Genomic DNA, 26,798 nt, shown 5'->3' on the forward strand with positions numbered 1-26,798 from the left:
CTGTTCCAATAACAAATAAAATGCAAGGCTGTTCACAAAGACCCGGCTTCAAGCGTTTCAGCGTCTGTCGGAAGCAGTCGTTGGGAGTGTCAACCAACAAACTAGTGGCTGAACATTACATCTTCTCTTTCAACATACGCAATATAGTAATTTACGCACGAGTGTGTGAATCAATTAAGTAGATGTCAAAAGGGAATAGTCATTCATAATGACATCTCCTCCCTACGCAAACCCACAAACAGAAAACATTAATATAATGAACTGGTGCAAACTCATTTGTCACTCATATTAGAACAGAGAAACTGACGTCCTTTGGTTTTTTTAATTTGCCTAAATCTGTGTTTACATCATAAAAAAAATATTAATTAATTAAACATTAACGCCACTACTTCAACAACTGACATAAAATGGAAATACAAAGATTATTTTGATCAATATGAACTCTATTAAAAACTTAAAAATATCTTTACGCCAAGATGACTTATCTTTTGGAATGCTGGTCATGTGGTCTCACAGAATTAACCGACGGCAGAACTTCGATATAATCCGTCCTACAGTAGTTTTGTCTATCAAAAATCTCGCACGAACTAAACGCGAGCAGGGTCTGCTTTAAGTAATTGCTCCAGCTTCGAGATGAACCGAGAATCTTCCACGAGCAACGTATGTCTTGTAGCCGACAGCCGCTAACTCAGTAGGTTTTCTTGTTACTGTTACAAATACACGACAAACTTGTACGTACGTCGACAAAATGTCTACTGACGTGGTCTGCAAACAGCTTAGTACCCTTCAGTTTCACTCAACAGCTGCCACGGGCACCAATGACAAAAACACTAATAACACACAAACCAAGACCAGCCCTGGCGGATGTGAATGGTTTAAATGCGTGTGTCTTAATTAAAAAACATGTCATGACACAAATTTACTGACAATTCTTTGAAAGTAACACTCACTGGGTATGAAGAGGAGAGGGGCCGATCAGGGCAAAAATTCTAACTGCTATATCCCACACGTGCCTGAAAAATGTAAACAACACGTCTGTTTTCTGTGTTACAGGATTATCATGTGAAGCATGGGAGTTATTGCGCCTTGTAGTCTGAGGCGACAGCGCCCTGATAATGGAGGTAGCAAGTATCCCGAAACGTCGGTAAACTTCTACCAGACCACATGGCGCAACAGCCCAGAAGACAGACTGATAGCAGTGAGAACGTAAAATCTCACACAGACTTTAAGGTTGTAATATAGTAAGCGATGAAAGGCCGAGACTTCAGAAAATAGTCTAGGACAGTGCTGATACAAGACATACCATCACGTTCAGAAGCTACAGATATATCAAAGACACGCACAAAACCACTGAGGTTTTATGGGAAAGCATGCACACAGTATCTAAAGACAAATAAGGAAAAAAAAAAACTTTAAAAAAGTTCACTCTAAGACCAGCCAAATGCACGGTCTCTTAACTTAGTACCAAGAGCATGATAATCTGCTTCTTTGTCAGAGCTATCGCACACTTCCTAGGGCCGTGATAGATGGTGGTATGATGATAAAGGGGATAGAACGGCAGAATTCGGAGGATATCTGCCCCAGTGCCAATTCGTCCACTACGCATCTCACTTGAAATCACGCGGAATTGAAGCAGGGTCTACGAGCCGAGAAGCCGTCGCTAACGGCATGAGTTATTATGGCACTACCTGACATGCGCAATGCAGAGCCTACATATTAAATAAAAAAATTTAGCCGTGTTGGCGAATTTTACCTCGATGCTGAGTACACAGACTTTTTACTGCAAACGATATCAGAACTATACAAATTAATGCTTTATTCGCATGAATAATCCCTGTGGTGCAGATTAAGGTATTATTAAGGCTGAAATTTTGATGTGTAATACTTTAATGGGCAAATAATTTTCATACTCCATCGACAGTCTACGTGTCCTGGAGTTTTGGAAAGTACAGACCGAACTAGAAAGGATAACACATCCCTTCCAATTAATTAATCACTAATTATTATATAATTCGACTAAATACAATCTAAGCTATTTACAGCGTCGTTAAATAAAGTATAAACTAACTCCCTGGTAGCAGAACCCACAGGTCCAACATCAACACCAAAGCCCGCCACCGGACACGATCCTGAGCCAACTCCATCCATTTACCATCTTCACAGCCCATCTCCCTAAGATCCATCTTCATATTATCCTCCCATCTCCTTCTTTGTCTACCCAGTGGTCGTTTTCCAGAAGGATTCCCCACCAAAATAAAGTATAGATTAAAGAAAGAGAGCATTAAATGTGTTTCGAAAATACGGCAGGAGGGCGTTGACTGGATTCGTTAGGTTCAGGATAGGGTCCAATTGCGAGCTCTTTTGAGAACCGTAATGAGCCTCCGGCTTCAATAAAAAGTTGAAAATTTCTTGACTTCGCATGTAGTTCGGACGGAGAATTGGGCGTTATAAAACCCCCTTCGTGACTCACCACTGGTTCAGGCCGTGAACCGCTACTGACAGTCATGGACGTTCTAATAAAACACAAGTGTTTGCAGAACCGCAACACATTTTACGACATTCACCAACCACGAGTACGATAAACAGCGCTCATTCCAAGCCCTGCCCACAGCGGATGACTTCAAAAGTCGTGCAGCCGGAGTAAGTGGCTTATTCTCACCTCATGTCCATAATGAGAGTGTTTGGAACGTGATTAGCACAAAATAACGTACGTACCACATCTATGACTACAGCACATTCTTGAAATGTCAGCTGTCTTAGTTTGCGTCTTCTGAACAATTTCAAAACAAGTTTAAACCTCACACACTCTACGTGTAGGGCTTATAAGGCTAGATTAGCGAAGCTGAAATTCGTAAAGACGTTTTCATTATAAAATCTGCGGTTACAGAGAAAACTTCAACCCATTCTCTGTGCACTAAACAGGATAAATTTCTTCTCACACTACCGTGAAAGTCGAGGGATCTTCAACCGCATTATCAGTCACAAATCTCTTTATAAGATGTCTTTCTTCTGGGCTGTTGTGACAAAAAGTCGGGTTAAAGTTCGCCGACGTTTCAGGGGGTACTTACTGCCTCCATCATCAGGTCGATTTATACCAGATTACACTGCGCAGCATATCCAAAATAGTCGTTTTCATATTTAACTTCTAACTGCAGAGACAGGGCCCAATCTTTGCCGATTTCAACTGAGATCCGAGGCTGACGAAATGGCACTGGGCTAGGTTTCTCGTCAACCCCCCCTGTTAATTATCATTCCATCATAGCTCCACACCCATGTAACACCGCCCCACAAAATGTGAGACAGCTCTGACCAAGGAGCGTATTATCATACCATCGGTCCTACGTTGCTGGCTTCATCTCTCACTCGGCATTTGGCTGGTCTCGGAGTAGAGGCAGATCACCGTATCACTGAATCCCAGCGACGTGACTAACATGCCACACGGTGTTCGTGACTGAACCCGCGGATACAATTGCATAACCACGAATATGAAGCAACGCTCAACGTGCTTCAGGTCAAGGTAAATGATAAACAGGACAATACACTCACTCCTTGGCTGCAATTCTCTATTGTTTTATCTATGACACTCTCGACTTCGCGTACAGTAAATAAAATAACAAGAAATAGGCTAAAAATCCATAGCAAACGGTACACCTCATCTCTTCAAAGCCGAAGTTCATCTAAATACTATTTCATAATTCAGTCCGTACCGAAAAGAAAACACCACACTTCACCATTAACAAGATCGACCGATTAACGCTGTTTAAGGACATAATCGCTGTTTGCAGCGATAATACAAACCAAACAAATACAAAATGTCTAGTTACTGATTACTGGAGAGGGTGGGACATATGGTTTCCACTGGATTTTAAAGAGATAATATCCCCTTCATAACACATGTCGATTAAAGTGTTGGAAAGAAGAAAGGATTGACAACTTTTTTTATTTAATTTTCTCTTGATGAAAACCTCTTTAACTTTAGTGAAGTAATGTAAAAAAGAATGCACGTAAAAGTTACCACGCATGCAAGAACATGTTTACTGTAAATGCATTTTTTTTTCTGTGTGTGTATGTATAGCTGCAAAGTTCGTTAGATCCTCACGGAAACGTTAACTGTTGACTGTGCTGATTATCAAATACACATGAAGAAACTAGTACAGTGCGTTCACTGATAAAGTTGAACGCAAATATCAGTTCCCGGCCGGAAATGCATGACTCACCGTCAAGACCTACAAAGCACTCCCCAGTCGAGTATCGCACTAGTAAACATAATAAAATCAACTTAATGGATTACATCCCCATCTGCCTGAAGCCGATAAGTGACAGATGCTTTCAACTTTATCTGAAATGCACTGTATTTCCATTATCCGAGATCGTGTGCCCTTTTCCCGGAAAATTTGACACACGTCTAACAAGTGACAAAATGGCCATAGTAAAATTAGTTACCTCAGTTAAATACTGTGTCCGAATAAAGTTCACGTAAGATCGCGAATCTAAGCAAATAGTCAACAAAACGGGCGATTAAAGAATAGCCTTATCATAACAGTAGACTAAAACAAAATTCCGTATAAGGACTGGTCTCTAAATTAGGTCGTCTGGCCCGCCTCTGATCAGATATATCCATTTAGAGAAAGGGAACATCCTAAGAATTTTCTCCAACATCTCGTTCATCAACATATCAGTATGTTAACCCTTTGAAGCCGAAGCTCGTCTTCATAATATTTACTAATCCAGACCGTACCGCGAAGAAAACACTTCACTTAACCATTAGAAGTCGAATCAGGCGGTACCACATAAGATTTAACAAAAGAACATCCCGGTCAAAGCCTTAATGACAGTCAGTCCTTGTTCAAAGCATTCGTACATCATCAAATATCTTAAAACTACTGCACCAGACGCTAAAAATATCTGAATCATAGCTGACATAAACATCGATGTGCATAACAGCTCTACTTCAAAAGCGTTTCCTAACAATAACTTGCTCGATATCGTTAACTTTACAACGGCGAGGCGAGCAAAGTTTATAAGACTTAACTTGCTCTCGGGAATATTTTTCCTGCCTGACGCAGACATTCTTGATGAAATCATATTCAGCCCTTTACCCACGAAAAAGATGGACTTTTCTTCTTTCGTCCCTGATGCAGAAAGAAGGAACTTTCCAAATTCACCGTCGATTCAAACTTCTGTTACAAAACCGTGAACCCAAAACACGTAGCTACTAATCCAACCTACGTACTCGACGTTCACGAACTACGCCATCTACAGAAATGGAATTACATTTCTGTACACAACAGGAAACAAATTTAACATCATCGAAGACAGTCTTAAAGAAGACACTAATTACTCGGCTAGTCAAGAAATAGCTCATCGTTAATGAAACAAGACAATGAATTACCACGTACAAAAAAGCCCGCCATTTCAGAACCAAGTCAACATTCGCACAACATATTTCTTTAAAATACATTTTAATAATATCCTTCCATTTAAGTCTAGATCTTGCAAGTTGTATTTTCCCTACATGCTTCCCCTCATTATTTGTCTGACGTAACAGGGCATATACATTGTGCTTGAAAAACTCAGTGACTCAACCAATTAAATTCAAATACGATCAGTTGTAGACGTAATTTAATGTGAAATGATGCACTTCACGCTCAATTTAAGCTTCAGACGTTCAACTCCCGTCAAGAACTCATTTGTTTTTCATTAAATGACTTCTTTTCACTTTTAGATGGTCTCGCTATCCTCACATTTTCCAGAATTCTCGGTGCCCAATTCCAGATCACACACACACACACCGAGATCACATATATGAGCCTTGAAATAAAACAATTTTGCCATTTTGGATAAAAACAGTTCCACATCGTAAGTTTAAAATCCCAATCTGAAACCAGATTTGTCTCAACTTAAAATATAATCAGAAAAGAAACTTACGAACCTGTTGACTTGCCTATAAAAATGTTGCAATAAAACCGCGAGACCGAATAATGGAGAACAGCTATATTTAAAACTGTAGAAGAAAAACAAACAAAATTGAACTAGGCAAAATAAAACTTCTCTTCAAGTCGACTGGAGGAAAATGTAGAAGCAGTTCTCTCCATAATCTGCCAGAGAAAATTGCTTTTTGCTTTTACTCCTACGAAGAGTCAAACTATGGCTCGAGAGACAAACGAGGCCCGCTAACAGACGGTCATGTCGGTGTTCTACATTACGACAAAGATTATGAAAGAATCTAAAACTTCTTGACGATGGTGAAGAGTCAATTGAATAAAGATTTCCTTGGATATTATCCATCGTGGGCCCAACTGTGTAGGAATCTGAAGACGGAGATAGAGTCCCATCTCCGAAACGTCGTTTTACGTTTTATATTTACTAAACGATGGATAATATCCAAGGAAATTTTTTATTCAATTACGAAAGAAGTTAAGATATGATCGTCAGACTGCAATCTGTTTTTATTTGCATTCGTTGGACTAAAAGGCTAAGTCCGTCAGTTTACTTAACTTAGAGCCTGCATAATCGATTAACAAACGTCTTCTCCCTACTCAGAACTGAAGGAGGAAGATCCAGTGTTTACGTTTTCAGCTTCCCTATCATTCAGATCACAACATTAAATTCGGACCTGCTGCCTCAGTTCCTGTGTTAGCCATGTTCGCCCGGTTAAACTCTAAATCTTTAATAGAGATTAAAAGGTGAACCTGGCGAACATTCGCCCTGCTAACAACGTAAAAGAAACCCAACTAAAAACGTAAAATTAAGTCTTCTGGTTTTTAAGTTACTAAAGTATAACGCTAGCACTCACTCACCAACCGGTGAATTTCAGATATCAGCGGCTTTCCATTTGTATTCAGTTCTGTGGTCCTTAAGCGTCCATCCACCACATCTGACTGCAAGAACGAGGCACGTATATGGTTCGACGGAGCGCGCTTCGAAAACATAATTAAGCTTATCAACACACAGGCTTAACGGGGATGTATTTTGGGGGTTGTATATATATATATATATATATATATATATATATATATATATATATATAGGCCATATGTTTTACGATCAGGAGATAAACGACAATCTCTTTCTTTCGAATTCTCTCTTGACTACCAAACCTACTCAATTATCTTGTTGGCAAAGTTACAGTCATTTTCTGGGAGCCGAAATTACGTTAGTGTCACTTCTCTAAGCCCGGCCCTTTTATCCGTTCAACATCCGTGGGCTACATCACCGACAGTTCCCATCGCACGATACGACGTAACTACGTAGGAACTGTGACTAAATTCAAGTAGGAGGTTGCTTGCACTAGTACAGGCACAGAATGGGAAGGAAAACATCGTTCTACGCTCCAAAGACGCTGCAGATCATGATAAAGCGAATATATTGAGATAAATGACACAAAAAAGTTATCATATTTGCTCAGATAATGTAATTTATGGACTACATTTCATGGCATCGACTGTTTTACCCGCGACCCATCGACCGTGAGAATGGGATTATCATAAACCGGGGGGGGGGGGGGTCTCTCTCCGTCGCGTGCCCTTACGAACACGTTGGGTTCCACTTAATGACTGGAAATTCCTTTATCAGTCGAATCACAAAAAACAACTGGATTGCAGTCTTCTGCACTATGACACTATACAATCTTGCAGGTGGTCACCAAAACTCATGAAGTACATACCACCTCCATCAACAGTATAAACCCTTGTACACTGAAGACGTAAGCAGAAAGCTCCTGTAAAACGTTGGCAACCACCTACACTATTAAACCACATCATAACCCACAACACCACAATTTTAACAGCTGTAAAAACCTCAAACAGACCATGAGTTAGATTTCAGGTAATCATGTCGGCGAATACGAAAATGACAGCTTCTTACAATACTGCGGCGTGAAGGCTCACAGAAGTTGGCCGACGTCTCAGAGGTGCTTACTGCCTCCATCATCAGGGCGATGGGCGACACATCTCCCCGATGTTGGAGGTAATATCAATCCGTGAAACATCGGACATTATCCCAAGAGGCTGTCATTTCCGTCAGCTATAAGCTTCATTATCCGCTGCAATTACAACCTTCATCACACGCGATATAAAAGGGGAATTGGAGAGGAGAAAGAACGCTCCAGCTGTTCTTAACACCCGTGTCCATTGGCTGGCTGGAGATGTTCTCACAGACTGGATGTGGACCGGGAAACTTCAGGACAACTCCGTCGTAAATTTAATCCAAAGCGAGTAACTTTATCGACTGTGTTAACCCGAACTAAAAGCCTCGAGGAACCCATCGTATTATGCGGGGTAAGGCTCAGTTTATCCGGGGATCTGATAAACACTACGAGAACCTTGTCTGCACAGCCAGTACCTCGTATCGAACTTGCAACTATCGCATACGGATTCTAATGCAAGTGATATGGACACGTCTATCAATAACTGGAGGAACACTGTAAAACTGCACAAGCATCTAATAATACAAATGGTCGACGTAACAGGAATGATAATTTATTTATGCAGCCACAAACCACGATAGCCACAAAAGCTATGACACACTAATGAATATTCGTAACAGATAAAACAAATTTGTATGTGATACATTGAAGTAAAACTGGCTTATGAGGGACTGGTCATAAATGACAAAAAGACGGTCGATGTTGGTCTCCTGGAATATACTGCCTCCATCTTCAGGGCTGAAGATTAAACTCAAATTCGGTACAGAAACAAAAAATCCAGAAAAGTGACAGGGTTGGTGAAAATGTGTTTATTACGATCTACCAAGGACGATAAACAGGTGACATTTCAACTATTAACTAACCACTAACACCATAATATAAGCCTTCAGCTTCTTGTGATGAAAAATGGGTCTGGTCATGAATCTAAAATCCTGAAGATTAAAATACACAACATATAATTTCCCCCCTTGTTTTGTATCGGTGTGAAACATGGCCTCTCACGATAAGCGAAGAACAGATTTTGGGTGTTAGACAACAGGGTGCTGAGGAGAATATTTTGACCGGAGACGAAAGAAATAGCAAAAGACGCTGGAGAAAACTGCTAAATGAGGAGTTTAGCAATTATTCTTCTTCGACATACATCAGGACGATTAAACAAAGGAGCATCAGACGGGAGGGATATGTAACACGCATGGAATAAATACATACAAAATTTAGACTGGAAAAGCCTGAATGGAAGAGACCAACAGGAAGACCTAGACATAGACGGAAATACAATAAAATGTATTTTAGGTAAATAGGATTGAGGGTGTGAACTGGATTCATCTGGCTCAAGATAGGAACTGGTGGTGAACTTTTTGAATACGGTAATAAACCTTTTGGTTCCATAAAGGACAGCGAATTTCTGACCAGCTCAACGTACTATTCAGATTCTCAAGATGGACTCAGCTCCATGGAGTTAGTGCTCATGAATAATAATCCTGTTATATATAAATAATAGCGCCATGCATCGTCAAGCGGACGTCATACTATACAGCCCAAGACCACAGCACTGCCATGTTTAAATTAACATGGCATTAGTTTATCAATTTCATGTTTCCAGTTCGCTGCAAAGTGGAATCTACAAGATGCACGGAGCGTTGGACTATGTAAATGTCTACCTAAACCATCTCTTACCGGCTGTTGATCTCAGCGCTAATTAACGTCACCTCTGTGACAGGAGTTGGCAACAGTAGACACTATCAGCTTATCTCACAGCGTTAAAATCAACAATTTCATGTTTCTGATTTAAAAAAAATAAAGTGGCTAAATTTTAGATAATCATTACAAGTCAGCGGACCTGCGCGTTAGCTTCTACAGTGGCCGTGGATTGGATACTGATGCTCATGACAGTGAAATAAAACAGCAGATACGCGTATAGCGAGAGTCGCCTATACCGCGTTCTAAATTTACAGAGAAGACTGAACAATATATTAATCTGTGGAGGAAAGCAGTTGTGGCTTAATTTTGGGTATTATTCCAGCATTTACCTGGGGGGGGGGGGAATGAGGAAAATAACGAAAGAACTTCAAAACAACGAATCTCCTAGCTGAGATCTGAACCCGCGACCTTGCTTAAACAATCGACCGCAATGCAAATTTGACAAGAAGTTGAAACATCACCGACACTTCACGTCGGCCCATCCCACACACACACTCCCCTGTGAAAATTATGTTAAAAGAGCTTCCGTCTTTTGTTCTACAGACCGTAGCCTGAATATTAAACTTCTCGGCTACCTCAGACGTCTGAATCCTCTTGACATTCACACACTGAGAGGAGACGTCACAATTCACCACTAAAAAAGTTAACAAGTATAGAGAGGAAGGTGGTCTGAACAGACACTGCATCTTCTTTAAAATCCAGTGGTAATTATACGTACCACCTACTTTTCCAATCAGAACCCCATAGTGTATTTATGTATTTATTACTCTCGCTGTAATACAGAGACAATTCCCTTAAACAGCGTTAACGAATTGATCTTTGTAATGGTGAAGTGTTGTGTTTTCTTCGCGGTACGGACTGTTTCTTATTTAAAGGCGCTTCGACTTCATTGACTGCAGAGAGACGCTGACTTAGAGGCGTAGGATTCTGGTACATACTGTCGTGATTTAGTCGTTGAACAGAACAAAGCCATTTGAGGAGAAGCTACAAGACTACGATGTAATTAATCGTGGAAGAAAGGCTTTAGCACTTAACATCGGCATCAAATGTATTCAGCAAACGTGGATCGAGTGACTCACGGCACTCTGCAAGATGGGTACAGCTATACATCCACCAACGGATCACTGAAAGACGCTGTACAGCAAAGGCAGTTTATCTCGGTTGCCAAATGAGTGAGGAGCGGGGTTGAGGGTAGAAAGGAAGGTTTCTGTACGAGCCTGGCAAAAACATTTCCTCCGATCCTTCGACCACTTGCCATCAATTAGCGAACACGAGTACAAACAGGTTTAACGAAGTAATTCACAAGGCGAGGCAGATCATTAATAATAACGGTATTCTAAGCTGATATTTTCTTAAGAGTTAGTAGAACGCGCAAACTTGATGTCTCCGGACAGACCGAGTGGCAACTAACTAGGAAGACAAACTCTCAAGATAGGTAGGATCTGAGGTTTTCACGGCGGTGAGTCCGAAGATGGCTGTCTTCTGGGTTGTAGCGCCGTGTAGTCTGGTAGAAGTTTACAGACGTTTCGGAGGTCCTTGCTGCCTCCATCATCAGGGCGATGACATCAGATGCACACAATGGGACTGTGCGGCCGAAGATTATCGTGCAACATGGGCATAACTACATATAAGTCTTTTTGGATACATCTGTATAACAGCCAGGATCGCCCCCCTTTGCAGAAATGAGCAGTTTTACTTCAGCAATGACTTCGTAACAAGGTATTCTTTGGCAGACGGCAAACATGGGTCATCAACCAAGCAGGGACGATCCGGCTTACCAATGAATATATCAAGATTAAGCCGACATACGATCTCACAGCGTGTGCCAAATAACTGTTGCGCACAAAAGGGATGAGGAAATTCAACATGATTTTACAGAAACTACTACTTCTGTTAATCGATGTTTCATACAGGCCTGCAGACACATATGAATATACCGATGACGCTGAAATTGTGTGATCGTCCGGAAACCATTACGCGTGAGGTATCGGATATAATCCAAAAAGCAGGCGCATCATGGTACAGTCGCCACCCAGTTAACTGCATTTATCTGTGGTTTATTTTAAAATACAATCAGTAGTAAGGTACACAGCGTTCAATGACAGGATAATTAACATTTTATAACCTAATGGTAACTGTATATACCACCTGCTTTAATACTCAATAACTCTGTATTTTCTCCACAGAGTGCATCTGTCTCGTGTGATTAGCAGTAAGCAACGATCAATTCCTTAATCAGCATTAACCAATTCATTTTTGTAATGGGGAAGTGATGTTCTCTTTGAGACTGGGACCGACTTTACAGATAGGCCTATACACAAGCGTCATTACAAATGGTTAATTAAGAATGAATTGGAAAGGGTGTGGAAGGAAACTGCGACCCAACTACTGACATTATCCCGGCATTTGCCTGGAAGGAAGTACTGAGGAAGAACATGACAATATCAGTCAGCTGTCAAGTCTAAATTACCAATAGATCGCAAACGATGCAGCAACACCACAGAAGTCAACATTTGACTTTGTACTATACAAAAAATTTACGAGTCACGATTCCCCCTCTCTTATATTCAGAACACACAAAGAGAAAATGAAAAGCTACACAATTAGTGCAAATTCACACCCGCCACGACGAGACGAAGGACATACACATAATTTCCTTGATCACATCGTTCGACTGTCATCAAACAGTTTGCTTGATTAATATCGAATAATGTTAAGAACACACATGCAATGGAGTTCTAAATACAAGACTGACGTAGTCTCTCTGTACCAAGTAAACGAATGAGATCAGAGATTCAGACATCTGCTCAACGCTATTAAACCTTTACAGTTGACAAAATGTCGTCAAAAGAAAGAATACGACATACAGATTACCGTCTTCTGGAATGAACCGCCGTGCAATTCACCGACGTTTCAGAGGTACTTAATTCCTCCATCATTTGGGTAAATCAAATAATTCTTTAAACAATTCTGGACCCCAAATTCCCATGCCTATAATTACACTGTTGCTTGCAAATAGAACGGAGTCACTGAGCTTAGTGAAAGTCTGCATACTGCGCAGGCAATGGCCCATCATACACTGGATTTCAGCCAAATGTTCGCACACTAACCAACTGAGACACAGATACCACCTGTCCACAACACGGGCCCAACAGAAACACGACTGCCGAGCGAAATTTCACCGATGGATTCCAGCATACAGACCTACTTCAATTCTCGCCTGGCATCTATGTAATCCCGTGCGACACAGGCTTCATCTCATTTTCCTCTTCACCGCCTTCCTCGCACAGAGCTTAATTTAAGGGAACCCAGATCAATTTTGAAGCTCAATTCAACACGCAGCGGCGAGGCACAGCAGAACTCTGCAGTGTAACTAACCCTTAAACACAGGGCGACGAATCGTCACATGTCGGGTACGGTTCAAAAACTAAAATTTAACACCCGAACTGCAATTTTTATATAAAAAACAGCATTTGCAATGTAGGTTCTGCAGTAATAAAGGTAAAGAGAGATCGTCCTTCTGGTCAAGGTAGGTGGATGAGGAAGAAAGCCTTTCGAAATGGATAAGTTGGACCTGAAAGCTAAAGCGAGGGACATTGTTTTACTGCATTCGATCAGAATTTTTAAAATCTTAATGTTAACTCTGGGAGGGCAACATTTTGTGAAATTCTGTTAACACGAGGGGGAACTACTTTTTAGCAGTATCACAGAATTTACCATTTAACCCTATAAACCCAGCGGTAAGTATATGTACCACGTGCCGTAAGATTCAGTAACACTACATTATGCTAACAGAGTGTATTTATTGGTATTGTAAGATCTTCATTAACAACAATTACTTCCCTAAACAGCGTTAATCAAATTATATTAATAACGGTGACGAGGTAGAACTGAATCTTTAAATGCTATTTAGATAAGCCAGAAAGACGAACGGGCACTGCCTGGGGACCTTCGTAGCCGCAAATCAAAATTTGCCCCCCCCCCCCCCCGAAACAGTGGTGCCTATCTCTCTTCTCTTTCTGGTTCACAGGGTTAACAACAGACAGGTTCCGCTGTAAGACAGCTCATGAAGTTACCTCATCGTGAGAGAGAATTTGAAACGTAAATATAATTTCGATCCCAGAGCTCACCCCATCAGTCAGGGTACTGAGCTGATTACAGAGTACCCTCAGTACCTCCCCAGTACCCACATCTGCGTCACAATTCCTTTTCGGTTTGACGTCTCTGGCCAATTCTGATACAGTCAGAGCCAGAGGTCCTTCACATAACAACATATCGATTCTGTTAGCAGATTACTCAACAGAGTAAACACAGATCCGATCTTTCAACAGAGGTACGCTCTTAACTTTGAAGAAGATCACGTAAAACAGTGACTGTATGAATTACATGACGTCAGTACTCCAAATGAGGACGCGCTATTCATTATTTAAGATTTCAGATTCTCAAGGTGACAAGTATGAAGATATACGTGTTCCGGGAAGTTACACCGTGTAGTCCGGTAGATACTGGCCGATGATTCAGAGGTCCCTACTGCCTCCATCATCTGGGCGATGAGCCACTAAATATCCCTGATGATGTCCCCCCTGTTACTATTGTGAATCCATATTAACGAACACGTAATCATTCTGTACAATATCTGATTTATACTTTAACATATACAGGGTGAATCAAAGCTCTAGCATAATACTTATGGAGATTGTTTAAGAGACCTTTACAGCAGAAAATGTGAGTGACGTTTATTTATATTCGCCAGTTTTTACGTTAATGTTGTTTACATTTTCTGCACCAAATTATCTCCCCAACAACGTCCTCAATGTTGTGAAACAACTTTCACTCACCCTGTATATACACATGCATACAATATATTTTGTGGTACAACGAAATGTAAGTAACTTCTTTTGTTATTCCCGCTACATTTGCGTGGCCTCGTGTTGGGACAAGCTTCCAGGTCATTTCCCATTTCATTAGATTCCTTTGATCTCATTGTTCTATAATTGTTCATTTGAGGGTCCCAATAAATAAAAATGTTTTGCGGTCCTACATGTTCAATCTCTGCGCTATGTACACGTTTTAATTAAATAACGATCACAGAGAATTTTCACAAATGAATACTCTGGTATTAAAACAAATTGTACAACGGCAAGCTGCATGGCTAGTTTACCTTAACCAAAATAACTCGAAGGCATAATTTCATCAAACTTTTGTTTGCATCATAATCAAACCATTGTATACAAATCTGGCACGAGAAGTTATTCTAGATTACCTTTAGGATACGGCGGTTTTATTTAAAACTTTAAAATTTCCCAGAATATAAAACGTACCATTAGACTGTAATCTGAGTTGTTTAATTTACAAACAAATTTCCTTGGAGTAGCGAGCTTTGTTTTCTATTGTAAAAGTACCATTTGTCCATCTTAATTATTTATTTCTGGTTTATTTAAAGACGCTTTCAGTAGCTCAGACTACATAGCTTCGAATTTTATGACCTTTAACGATGGACGAGACATGTAGCAAGAATGACACACGGTAAGTACAAAGTATTAATCAGAAACCATGGCAGAGGAGCGGATGAGAGGAAAATATTAAGACATTAAGACTCTGACTGGACCAGTGGAGGGTTTTTGTGTTCATCGTAATGAACCTTCGAGTTCCACAAAGACCGGAAATTGATTGCCTGAGCAACTATTAGCTTCTCAAGTAGGACTGCTCTATAGAGTTAATTACGTCATTAAATTCCTGCTTGTCAGACTGAAGTTTATTTCAGACGCGATAACGGAAAGTCGAGTATAAATCTTAATGACCTTTCATTATGGACAGAAATGTCGATTTGTATCAGTTTACGCCACACATGCCCAATGTCGGCGAAGGCTTACTGTCCAACCACACGCTCCTTCGATGCATCTGAAATTACTAAACGTTAAATTCTACCACTTAAAATTGTGCAGTAGTCTTGCTTAAATAGCCAAACAAACAAACAAACGGAGTGGCAGTGTTACAAAACGCTCGTTACCAGGGTAAAAACTGCACACTTGAACAAGGCGCAAATTTAATTCGCGGTGTCGACATGTTCCTTCTATACACAGGCAAGATGGCGCAGAAACAGACAAGACCAACGAGGAACATTGGCCAAGAAGAAACAACATATATCAACTGAGACACTGGATGAAAACTAACTGGAGAAATTCCAGTCCGACTTGGACCGACCTAATGAGATCGGTTTCGTATTAACAAGACTCACATCCGAAGACCATAAAAGTAAAGTTTAATTAGTATAAATTCAAAGTGATGGCAAAGTAAATCGAATAGCAGCTAAGACTAGTTCTCCTCAGCATATTTATCTTAAAGTCATTTCGCTTTCGCCTACAGCATCTCATTATTTTGTATCTAAAAACAGGATGAACTTCATCACGCAACATCCCAAGTTTCAAACGTATATTACGACAGAACTCCACGAAGCAAGAACCTTGAGAAGCTCAGCTCTTCAAGAAATCCTTCGCCCTGCATAGATCTCGTACGTTCATTACCGTGTTCACAACAGCCAGCCAACATTATATAAACCCAATCCCACATCCCAAACGCAATTTGCCTCAGATTCATTTTAATATTATTAACCATCCAAGCCTAAGACTTCAGAACGGTATCTTCTCTTCACGATTGCCAACAAAAAATTTGTATGCATTTATCATCTCGTCCTCCATTTCATCCTACTTGATTTGATCGCTCTAATATTTGGCGAGATATAATTACGAAGCTACTCTTTATGTAATTATGCTAGTAACGGCGCAAAGCTTCGCCAAGATGTCCCACAAGACAAACAGCTGTACTCATTTCTTCGCTGTGATTTATTTAAATCTTGCTGGCAAACCCCGCGCATAAACAAAACCTTCCTGTCGGTAATTACAGGCTTCGTATTCCTCCGCATTGTATCTCTTCTTCTCAGGTCGTCTCCACCCTCCTTCGAGTACACAATTATAAAACAATGGATAGCTCATAAATCTTCCCACAAAGTAAAACCCGTTTGTTTATAACGGAATTAAAAGGTGCTCTAAACTTATCAGTTTCAGACAGTTTTTAGTTCAACAGTTTCTACACATAAAAATAAATAGCATAAAATATGACCGCAACTTAAAAGTCAGAAACGCGAGCTAATTGGCACGCGTCCTACGCACGATTTCCCCAGATGTTTAACAAAGCACCCACGCAGACGTATTAAGGAGTGGAGGTAAATCACGCTCTCTCAACCTCAGCACTAAATGGAGTGAGCGGTTACCTTCAAGCTTCGGCCGATTTACCCAAGGAAAGAAGCCCGTTACCTATTGGACAGGAGGCTGGGTGAGCCCCAAAGACTTCTCACAGTAATGAATAAGACTCTGTTCTTCCGCGTTGTCATAGCCATGTGAACTTGTAGGTAAATTCCACGTTTCAGAGGGACATATGGGTCTAGTGTCTCCATCTTCGGGGCAGTATGTTTCTCCGAAACGTTGGTACGATTTCACATGGCGGAAACACCAAGAACATCGTTGACCAGGGGCTATTTTACGGAAAAACCTTCGCTACGTAACAAAATTACTACAGCGTTTCCATGCATGCAAATGGTTAACATAATAATGGAAATTCATGCATCGGCAGATCCACACACCGCATGCAATCTCTAGTGACGCACGCTCCTGCTATAATAAATTTGTATGATTCGGTTACAGCCTTAATGTAATACCCTACTGTAATAATTAACACAATAAAGTAATTTATTATTTTCGCATGACGTTTCAGGGTATCTGTCCATGAGTCAAATGTAAACAGTGCCCATGTCACTAATTTTATTGTAATCTCTGAACAACAACAAAAAAACTTTTGAAATTATCGAAAGGCTATGCAAAGACGTTCAAAATTTGCGCTGCTCCCAGAACTACGTTTCGAAGGCTGGTTCTGCTTCTGTTTTCAGGTGAAAATGCACATTCTGTTAGGTCACTGGACCAAGGACTGGAATTAACCCTATAATTGGGCCCAAAATAATGTGCATTTTCACCTGCAGGCAAGAACAAAGCCAGCTCACAATACGCTGTGGTTTCGCTTTTAGAATACTGAACGATGGAACAATTCCAGAAAAAAACAACATAAATACTTAGTGTAACGCACCAATGCCAGAATTTTTCGGAGCTGTACGACATATACATGTTTTTGAAATGGCAGCGATAAATATCTAATTGCTCATTATTGTTGTTGTTGTCTCGCACAGGCTCTTTCCTGTTGGCAAGCAATCTAATTAAGAGAAGGAAATTAAATTATCATCAAATTATTATTACTACTACTACAGAGATACTTATGTCCCATCTTTACTCCACCTTTTACGAGATATTTTCGCTCTGCGCCATCTGTTGTGGAGATCATGACATTTCCCCTCTCTATGTGAGACTGTGAGGAAAATACGAGGTCTACAAAGAAACGAAATGTATGCACGGTGCACGGTTCTACCAGCTAAAATAAACTACGAAGTTTGAAACAGGTACAAGAATGTGATATTTACTGGCGGTGAACGAAGGAAACTAGACCTATACTTAGAAACCTATTTCAACCATTAAAATTCAAGCACTGACTCTCTTGAAAATATAATGTAGCGCTAAATTGCTCGTATTATCAATGAACTTTATCGAAAACCAACACATGACTGCCAATGCAAGGATTCGGTAATTTCACTATTCAGGTGACCAAAATAGAACACAACACGAATTCTGGCCTTTTCATAATGATCACACGCATGAACAGTGGGTTCATGAACCACACAGAACTGCCCCCCGGTCAGCGCCATGCCGAGGCTACAACAGGATACAAAAACTAAAAAAACAAAAACAGTGTTGTTCGCTTGAGTTATGGGCAAAATTCCTAAATATTAATTTAGGGCTAAAGACAACATTCTCGATTCCTAACTAACAATTTCCATCGAACGTACCAAATTACACGTTAAAGCTCGCCATCGCACACACTCACAGCCGCGACATCTCAGATCTCACAACGTGACAACGGGTTTGAGATTCTCACGCGGTAAGTACGAAGATGGCTGTGTTCTGGGTTGAAGCGCCGTGCATCGCCCTGATGATGGAGGCAGTAAGGACCTCTAAAACATCGGTAAACTTCTACCAGACTACACGGCGCTACAATCCAGAAGATAGCCTTCAACATATCAAAGACTTGATATTATATCGATAAACAGCTGAAATTTCGGTCGTACAGATTTCAAGCAAAGATTCAGTAAGAGCTCAATATTTCCATTGTGCGTGAAATGGTTCATGTGTTGCAGTGGAACACCTGTATAAAATGTGTGCGTGGGTTGGTGGGTCAGTCGAATTGAGCGTAGCGTCTGTATAGGCCTGTGTCAACACGTCGTGTCGCTTAGGCTGAGGAATTAAACTGAGAATGCAAAGTCAGTGCCTGTTCGGCTGGAAATGTTCACACCTCTCTTCTAAACGAAAGTTAAACACGAACGAACTGATGGCCAGACCCTAATGAGCAAATATGACACCGGGGATATTCCAGTCCCAAACATGAACGATATGACTAAATGTACCCCACACAGAACGCGTTTATTCTCATATTCGAAAATGAATGTAGAATAAATGTAATTCCAAATATCGAAGAACACTCCCAAGCTGCACCAATTACACGTAGTTTAATCTACGCGTAATATAATAGACAATGTCCGTCACGTTTGACTTTTCGACTGCGCCGTGGTATGGTGGAGCCTACGGTGAGTCTGGCGGAGTCTTCGTTTGGCGGGAATCAGGCTTCAGTGGCGTTAAGATTTTTCCACATTTAATTTGCTTCACAAAGAAATAAACTTTCAACGCGATTTGCAGAAAATAATACTGTAATCAATTCTATTACCGTTCAACACAACAAAGGTTCATCACCGCCAAATTTGAGAGGCCGTACTAAGCTGGTTTGTAACAACAGTGTTATTAATTTCAGACTTTTCTCACTCTGGAATTTATCCACAATTCAATCTCCGTTGCTTTATTCACTTAACTATTGTAGTAACTGTGTCAAAACGTTTCATCTCTGCTACCTACAGAACGCTCCATCAGTTGTATGAAAATGTGATTATATATGCTGTAATCTCTGTGAGATGGTCAGTCGAACAACGTATTTACGGAACAATCCATTAATCTTAATTAACAGACCCATTCTGTCCGGGATCGTGTATATAATCTATATTTAATTCATGTACACCAAAACGCTGCATACAATTTAAATTCTGTTCATTAAATTTATAAAATTCGCAACACAATCTGTTAATTGGTCTGGTGCCATGATTTATTAAATTATCACAATGAAATTCTACATGAGCAAAACATTCATAACAAATATGTAAAAACAGAAAAATAATCGAGAATCATTTAAAGTACGTAATCTAAAACTTGGTGCGTAATGTACACGCATTTCATAACACAAATTTGTGGCGAAGAATGGATACGAATATCTGACAATAAGCTATGGCGTGCTGAAGTGGGCAGTTTGCTGTAATTAATGAGATCCATGTCTCTAGAAGTCGGTTACTTCTGACTTCAAGACGCATTTGTCAGTTCGATGGAATTGAACTGTAAGGAACATCAATGCATGCAGTGAAAACTGCAATTTGTAAAGTTGACTGCAAAATATTTAGAAAGTTATTTCGGAAACCAGACACTAAAATCCAACACTTACATACTAATAAACAATAATCTGATTCCCAATACCATTCTTACTTAAAAACAAGTATTTATGGACACATTTCTGTCGCATTTTCTACTTCCGATCGTTTCCGGTAGCATCCATCATTAAACTAATGCCATTTTGCACATAGAACACCAATCTCACTGGCTCCAGTAAAACACCAGAGCACACCAATTAGCTCAAAAAAGACTGCTAATTGTTCCAGTACTTAAAACCTAACGCACTGTCAGCAGGACTTTAACCTTTGAAACCAAAGCTCGTCTAAATGTGGAACTTCGGTTTGCAGGAGTAAGCCTCGATGAGTGTTAAGAATCACCCAACGTATCAGCAAACACTGCAGTCACCATTTTCTGGGTAAATGTGTAGTGGTATGGCACTTCTGAAACCCTTATACAGAAGACAAAGTAGGTGGTAAGTTGGATTTGAAGGTACATCATATAATCTGAACCACTGACAGCGTACCAACGTCGTTAAATAAACTACAAATAAATAAATAAACAGGACTGTCGGGATGTCCTGCAAAGTCAGGAGCAGTGGCTACGCGCTTAAAATGCCAGACAACGTCACAACCACACAATAGCAACACGCAGTAATTGCCTCTGCGCTGTCAATACGTGCAGGTTCGTGGCCAGACCGTCTTCCTGACATACACGAACTCCTTAGTCTTCAAAAGAACTTCTCCCGCATCTACAGCACGCCAGCCAAGAACAGAAATCAGTGGCATAGAACACAGATTACAATAACTACATTTCTCATTCTACGTCATATAACCGATTCAGTTGACAAATCGTTGTCAAACCGAAAACCCGAACCTATCACCAGATGCTTCTGTCTGTATGCATGTGTCATTTTACATGAATTCGCGCATTCCACCGTGAAATAAAAGTCTACTTTTACACTTCACAGTGGGTACCTTTTTAAAGCATCCAACATTTACTTTACAGCCAAAGTTTTGTCATCCGGGAATTGCAACAAAAACTTTTTCAAAAGAAAATAACTTCCTATTCTCCGCTTCCAATAACGAACACCTGCTAGATCAATGATTAAAGACCACGAAAAAGTTTCCTGTGCTGGAAATGAAAATATGAAGCCATCACAGCGCATGTGCGAATTTAAGAGCCGTGTCTTCTGTAAACGACAAAATCATTCATTTTATTTGCTCACAAATTTATCGTTACTGAATTCCGCTGCTTCTGGACGCAGACAAAGCCCGAATTCACGATCACTTCAAAACGCTTCTACTGAAAAAGCACTGCTGAAACGTAAAAGCTTTCGGGTTAAAGGCAAATTAACTATTCCCAAGTCTCTGCTTATTAAATAAATTATTTCCTTCTACATAAAGTAAGCCTATAGAAAGTTAATTAATGTTGTAGTGACCACAAAACTTGTAGCAAAAGAATAAATAAATAAATAAATTAAAAAATGCCGCGATATACGAAACTAAAATTCTCATCATTCGTAACTTTAAATAATTTTAAAAGTACTAAAAACTCTGTCCAAACACACTTGCCTAGTTTCTGCGCTATAAGCAATGTGAAACGCAATTCAAATTAATTAAAAATATTCAATGTTCTGCTCATATTTCTTTCAACGTGCAGTCCACACGTACTGAAGCACAGTTAAAAAGAGACCAGCTCTAATTAGACATTTACCCAAACTAGAAAATATTTCTAGTCATAAGATTCAAGTGTTACGAGGCTCGTCCACAAAGTAAGTTTCCCTGGGGCCGTTTACAGAAACAAAACACAATTTCATGGAAATATTTATTGCAACAGATACAGCAAGTGTCCAGCTATTTTTCAACATATTCGCCACCGGAATTGAGACATTTGTCATACCGTGGGACCAACTTTTGAATACCTGTGTCGTAGAAGTCTGCCGCCTGGGATTGGAACCACTGTGTGACAACCATCTCCGCCTCTCTGTCATTCTCAAAACGCTGACGCTGACCGGACAGGAATTTCTTGAGGTGTAGGAAAAGATGGAAATCACTGGGAGCGAGGTCCGGGCTGTAGGGTGAATGATTAAACACCTCCCAGCTGAACTCCTGCAGGAGACTTGCTGTCCGTCGAGCCGTGTGCGGCCTAGCGTTATCACTGACCGCACTTCACAGTCGGCGGGAGCTGGAATAAGAACCTCCATCTTCAACAGCTGCAACGACGCTAATGTGAGAACGCGGGAAGTGCCGTTAGTGCATGCGCCATGCTACGTCATTGCTCTATCACGTACGCACAGTCGCTTCGCGCAATATAAGGTTTGCTAGCTGTGGGACGAGTGGGAAACTTACTTTGAGGACGCGCCTAGTAATAAGAACTTCTATCGAACACAGACGAGACGAAGGTCCAGTAATAAAACGTTCCGAACGGTCTATTAGGATCACGTTGTTTATGTGATCAGGAACATAACTAAGACTTTTATGATGGTAATTCAGAACTTAAATGTCATTAGGCTATTACTGACCATTCATATGAACTACGAAGGTCAACCAGTGTACTACAGATTAGAACTACTGCTTTCTAATACACTCTGTAAAGACCTCGCTGTGATAGTGGAAGGAAGCCCTCGCAAAATCCATTTGATTTCGATTTCTTGCACGCTGTATTTGGAGTGTTAAGTACTAACGCGAAGGAACTGATGGTTCGTAGTCTTCTGGCGTGCATACAAAGTATAGCAGGAACATGCTGCCTCCATCTTCGGTGTTGAAGAAGGTGGTAACAAGTTCCTCCGAAACGTCGGTAATCAGAAGACGTAACAATCCAGAAGGAGCTATTCAAGTATTAAATTGCTTTAAGGTACAGTCAACAGAGCAAAACAGTCAGTTATTAAACATTTTATAGTACTTTAAGAAATTACACCTGTCAGAATCCTTCTTAAAAAGGCGGATAGTAACTCATTCTGTTAAAGCGTTCTTGAAAAATTTGATAACTTTATATAAGTATAAAGAGGGAAAAGGTCATTGGAATGTTTAGGCCACCCATTCGTGTAGGATGACAAAACATTTTGTGGCCTTATGTGAACTCGACAGTGGCAGAAGATGGTTAAGTCAATGTCAGGAATAATTTACAAATGACAATACATTTGCTACACTACAGCAGAGAAACGCAAATACACGCAGAGATGATTTGTGTACTTCTCGAGTTGGCAAGTTGGTGTCAAGCTTATATTTGCTGGACACGAGTCCGTCAAGAACTTCTGTTCGAACAACTTCCAACGACGGGTCGTTGGCATTCATGGAAACACTCGCCATTTGTATGCGAGACACCTTTTGAAGAGGAAACGAATTGGCTAAAACTCCGCAGAGACCTACTGACCACCTCGTTCATTCCGAAAGCTGTTTCATTAAACAGCGTCTTTAAACAAGCATTCGATAATATACTTTTATTACACTTTTCAATCGATTCTATGTGACATCAGAAATGTTACAGAGGTTCTTATGAGCATCACACCATCGAACACACGACCGCCATAAAGATGGCATTTACATTACGTGAGAAACGATTCTAATTAAAGTCCATGTATCCAGTTTATTGGCTGATTTAGTAAGCAGGTACTGTATTCACCCCCATTTTGACCACTTAAACCCCACTGGTAAATGAAAGTGCCACCTGATTTAACAATCATTAACTCTGGATTTTGACCAAAACGTGTATTTATGTGTTTCGTATGATTCTCAGAATAAACAGCAGTTATTTCCCTCAAACATTAACCAATCGATCTCGCGTTGTTTTCTTTGTGGTACAGACTGAATTTTTAAACATTATTTAGATAAGGCTGAATCCGAAGCAGCCTATATAGCCTTTCATTATAGCAGAACTAACGAATAATCAATTTAAATACGAGGAACAAAGCAGCAGTGACCTAATTCAACGTAGATACTATCCATGAATTTGCCTTATGTACTAGGGAAAACTACAAGAAATCTGTATCATGAGAGCCGATGTTCAGGCTGAGATACGAACTATGCACCTCCCGAATACGCAATGGGGGTCCTAACCACTCGGCCGCCATGTTCGATCTTTAGTCTATATCACAAATCTGTTTTAATGTACTGTAACAGAAGCAGCAGTGGAGAGCTAATGGTGTGTGAAGCTACTATGATCATGGTAACCGAAGTTATAATTTAATTTAGATTCAACAGCAAGGCAGCTTACAATGCATATAAAACTATAAACGAGAGACAATAAAACGTTATCTGAAGTCGCTGGTACGAAGCGTGCACTTGGTTTAATTTTATGGCGGACATCTCACCACGTCGAGACGTTTGAACAGCACAAGATGGACACTAAAATGCAAATGGTGTCTTAAACATGACTATCATATACAGTAGTGTGTCCACAATTGCATCAGAAATGGTGTCTGAGTTATGAAAATAGGTAGATTTTCCGCACAGCTATGATCGTGTATCAACTGGTGACATTTTACAGCGTCAAATATGATTCTTTTATGATATAAGCAATGAATAAGAGTGAAGTGGGAAGAAACAGTTACCTGTAAGTCGACAATTAAAATAAAATAGGATAGTTTAATTGCGTCATATTGTGAATATTATAACAATTATTTATTTTAATCCGTCTGATCACAATATTTAAAATTTCTTATAATTAAGATAATAAAATATCATTCATGCTCCATATCGATTGATCGATTTACATTTCGGAACATTTACACAACATGTTTCGGTTTTTATAAAACCACCATCAGGTGTAAAATATTTCTAAGAACTTAAAACTCAATTATGATTTCTGTAGTTTTTTGGTGATGTTTCATTACGTTTGTTTTTCCATTTTTGGGCGAAGGTGTTGACCTATTCGAAGACACTAGTACTTCTGGACATATCGGGGACACTCACTCCTACATCTTTGGCCGATATGTACATCTAATAACATTTAAGAAAAACAACACCTTCGCCCAAAAATGGAAAAACAAACGTAATGAAACATCACCAAAAAACTACAGAAATCATAATTGAGTTTTAAGTTCTTAGATATATTTTACAACTGATGATGGTTTTATAAAAACCGAAACATGTTGTGTAAATGTTCCGAAATGTAAATCGATCAATCGATATGGAACATGAATGATATTTTATTATCTTAATTATAAGAAATTTTAAATATTGTGATCAGACGTATTAAAATAAATAATTGTTATAATTAAAATAAAGCCAACTAGTTACTGGGTATCTATTATACATTCAGCTGATTTGAACGGGAGCTAATTGTTTCACATGATGAAATAAACGTCGATATTTTGCTGTTTTCCTCAGCAATACCGAACTACAATTTTGATGTATTTCTCGTTTAAGAATATCTGTCTTGATGCCAGACAAACCGACAGTAGTCAAAACTGAAGAGAAAGGATTCCTAAAAAGCCACACACACACATTACTCTAGAGCGAAAAGATATACAAAGACTAACCTATTGGATTAAAAGATCAATTTAACTTTAGAATCTCTAAATGGGCTTCAGAGTATTGAAACTAGATTACGAAAATGCAGGAATAAGACGAAGTACAGACATCCGTCACAGGACAATCTCAGATTGAAATTATGTAATTTCTTATATCCTGTATCATACAGCAAATGTAACGAAATATCAGTTACATCATAAATAAACTCAGTAAGGGAGAATGTAATGCGACAAGCCCAGCTCGTATCTACTTCCCGTCTCACGCAATTTCTTTTAGGTCAGCTTATATGGCGGACCTATCAGAAAGTCTCTCTCCAATTTCTTCCCAGCGGCTGTAGTAAGATTACATTATGGAACAGCTATCTTGACCGTAAATCCGCAACATCGCTTTAAATCAAACAGGAAACTTTCTTGGGATCAGCAGTTTTTGAAACACGGCACGGCACCGATCTATAAAGCACCACAGCCTGACGATCTGCTGTGATCAGCATCAGTTCTGTAACTGGCTACAGATACGATCAAAGGTCATGTTATGTTACCAGCGATGGCCTTTCATACTTTGTACTTCCCAGATAAGGATCTCGAGCAAATGCTGATGAAATTTTTTATCCCCCCCCACGTGATTCAGAGAGCAGTTCAGTTTAATTCAAACCAAATTTTGACTTTCAATCACTCTTTCACGGACGAGCCATGTTGTCTCACTAAAAGGATTTAGCTACTGATAGGAAGTCTGGCGTTCAATTTCCGGCAAGGGTGTAAGGACCTCTTGCTTCATCGTCGCGTTCAGAAAATGACCCTCGGCTTCCCGACAGCCTCATATCAAGTGGATACAGGAAGAAGCTCTTTCCTCAAGGGTAACAAAATCCAATATCGCAATAATACACGGAGCATCTTAGGCCCTATACGCCATCATCCTACGACACGGACAGCTTTACTTTTATCCAACATTAGTTACCTTGTTTCATCGGAGATTTATGACAAGTTTTCCATTATGTTGTAGAAATAAAATATATTCTTCTTCCCCTGACTTTCAAGAAACTTCCAGCTTCAGTCC

General features: G+C 39.9%; 1 protein-coding gene across 4 annotated transcripts in view; it reads right to left on the minus strand.

The window, feature by feature from the left end:
- LOC110828048 (protein-tyrosine sulfotransferase) overlaps positions 1-26,798 on the minus strand; it is a 62,636-nt gene that overhangs the window by 32,308 nt on the left and 3,530 nt on the right. For 2 of the 4 annotated variants that reach the window (XM_022060346.2, XM_022060345.2), the window contains exon 2: positions 951-1,013. The exons of the other annotated variants lie outside the window; for them this stretch is intronic. The gene's annotated coding sequence lies outside the window, so the exon portion shown is untranslated. The remainder of the gene's footprint in view (positions 1-950; positions 1,014-26,798) is intronic. 4 annotated transcript variants of the gene reach the window in all.

This window comes from Zootermopsis nevadensis, unplaced genomic scaffold, assembly GCF_977971745.1.
Source record: "Zootermopsis nevadensis isolate Lab colony 2312 unplaced genomic scaffold, Znev_1.0 Znev_ptg000015l, whole genome shotgun sequence".
NCBI lineage: Eukaryota > Metazoa > Arthropoda > Insecta > Blattodea > Termopsidae > Zootermopsis > Zootermopsis nevadensis.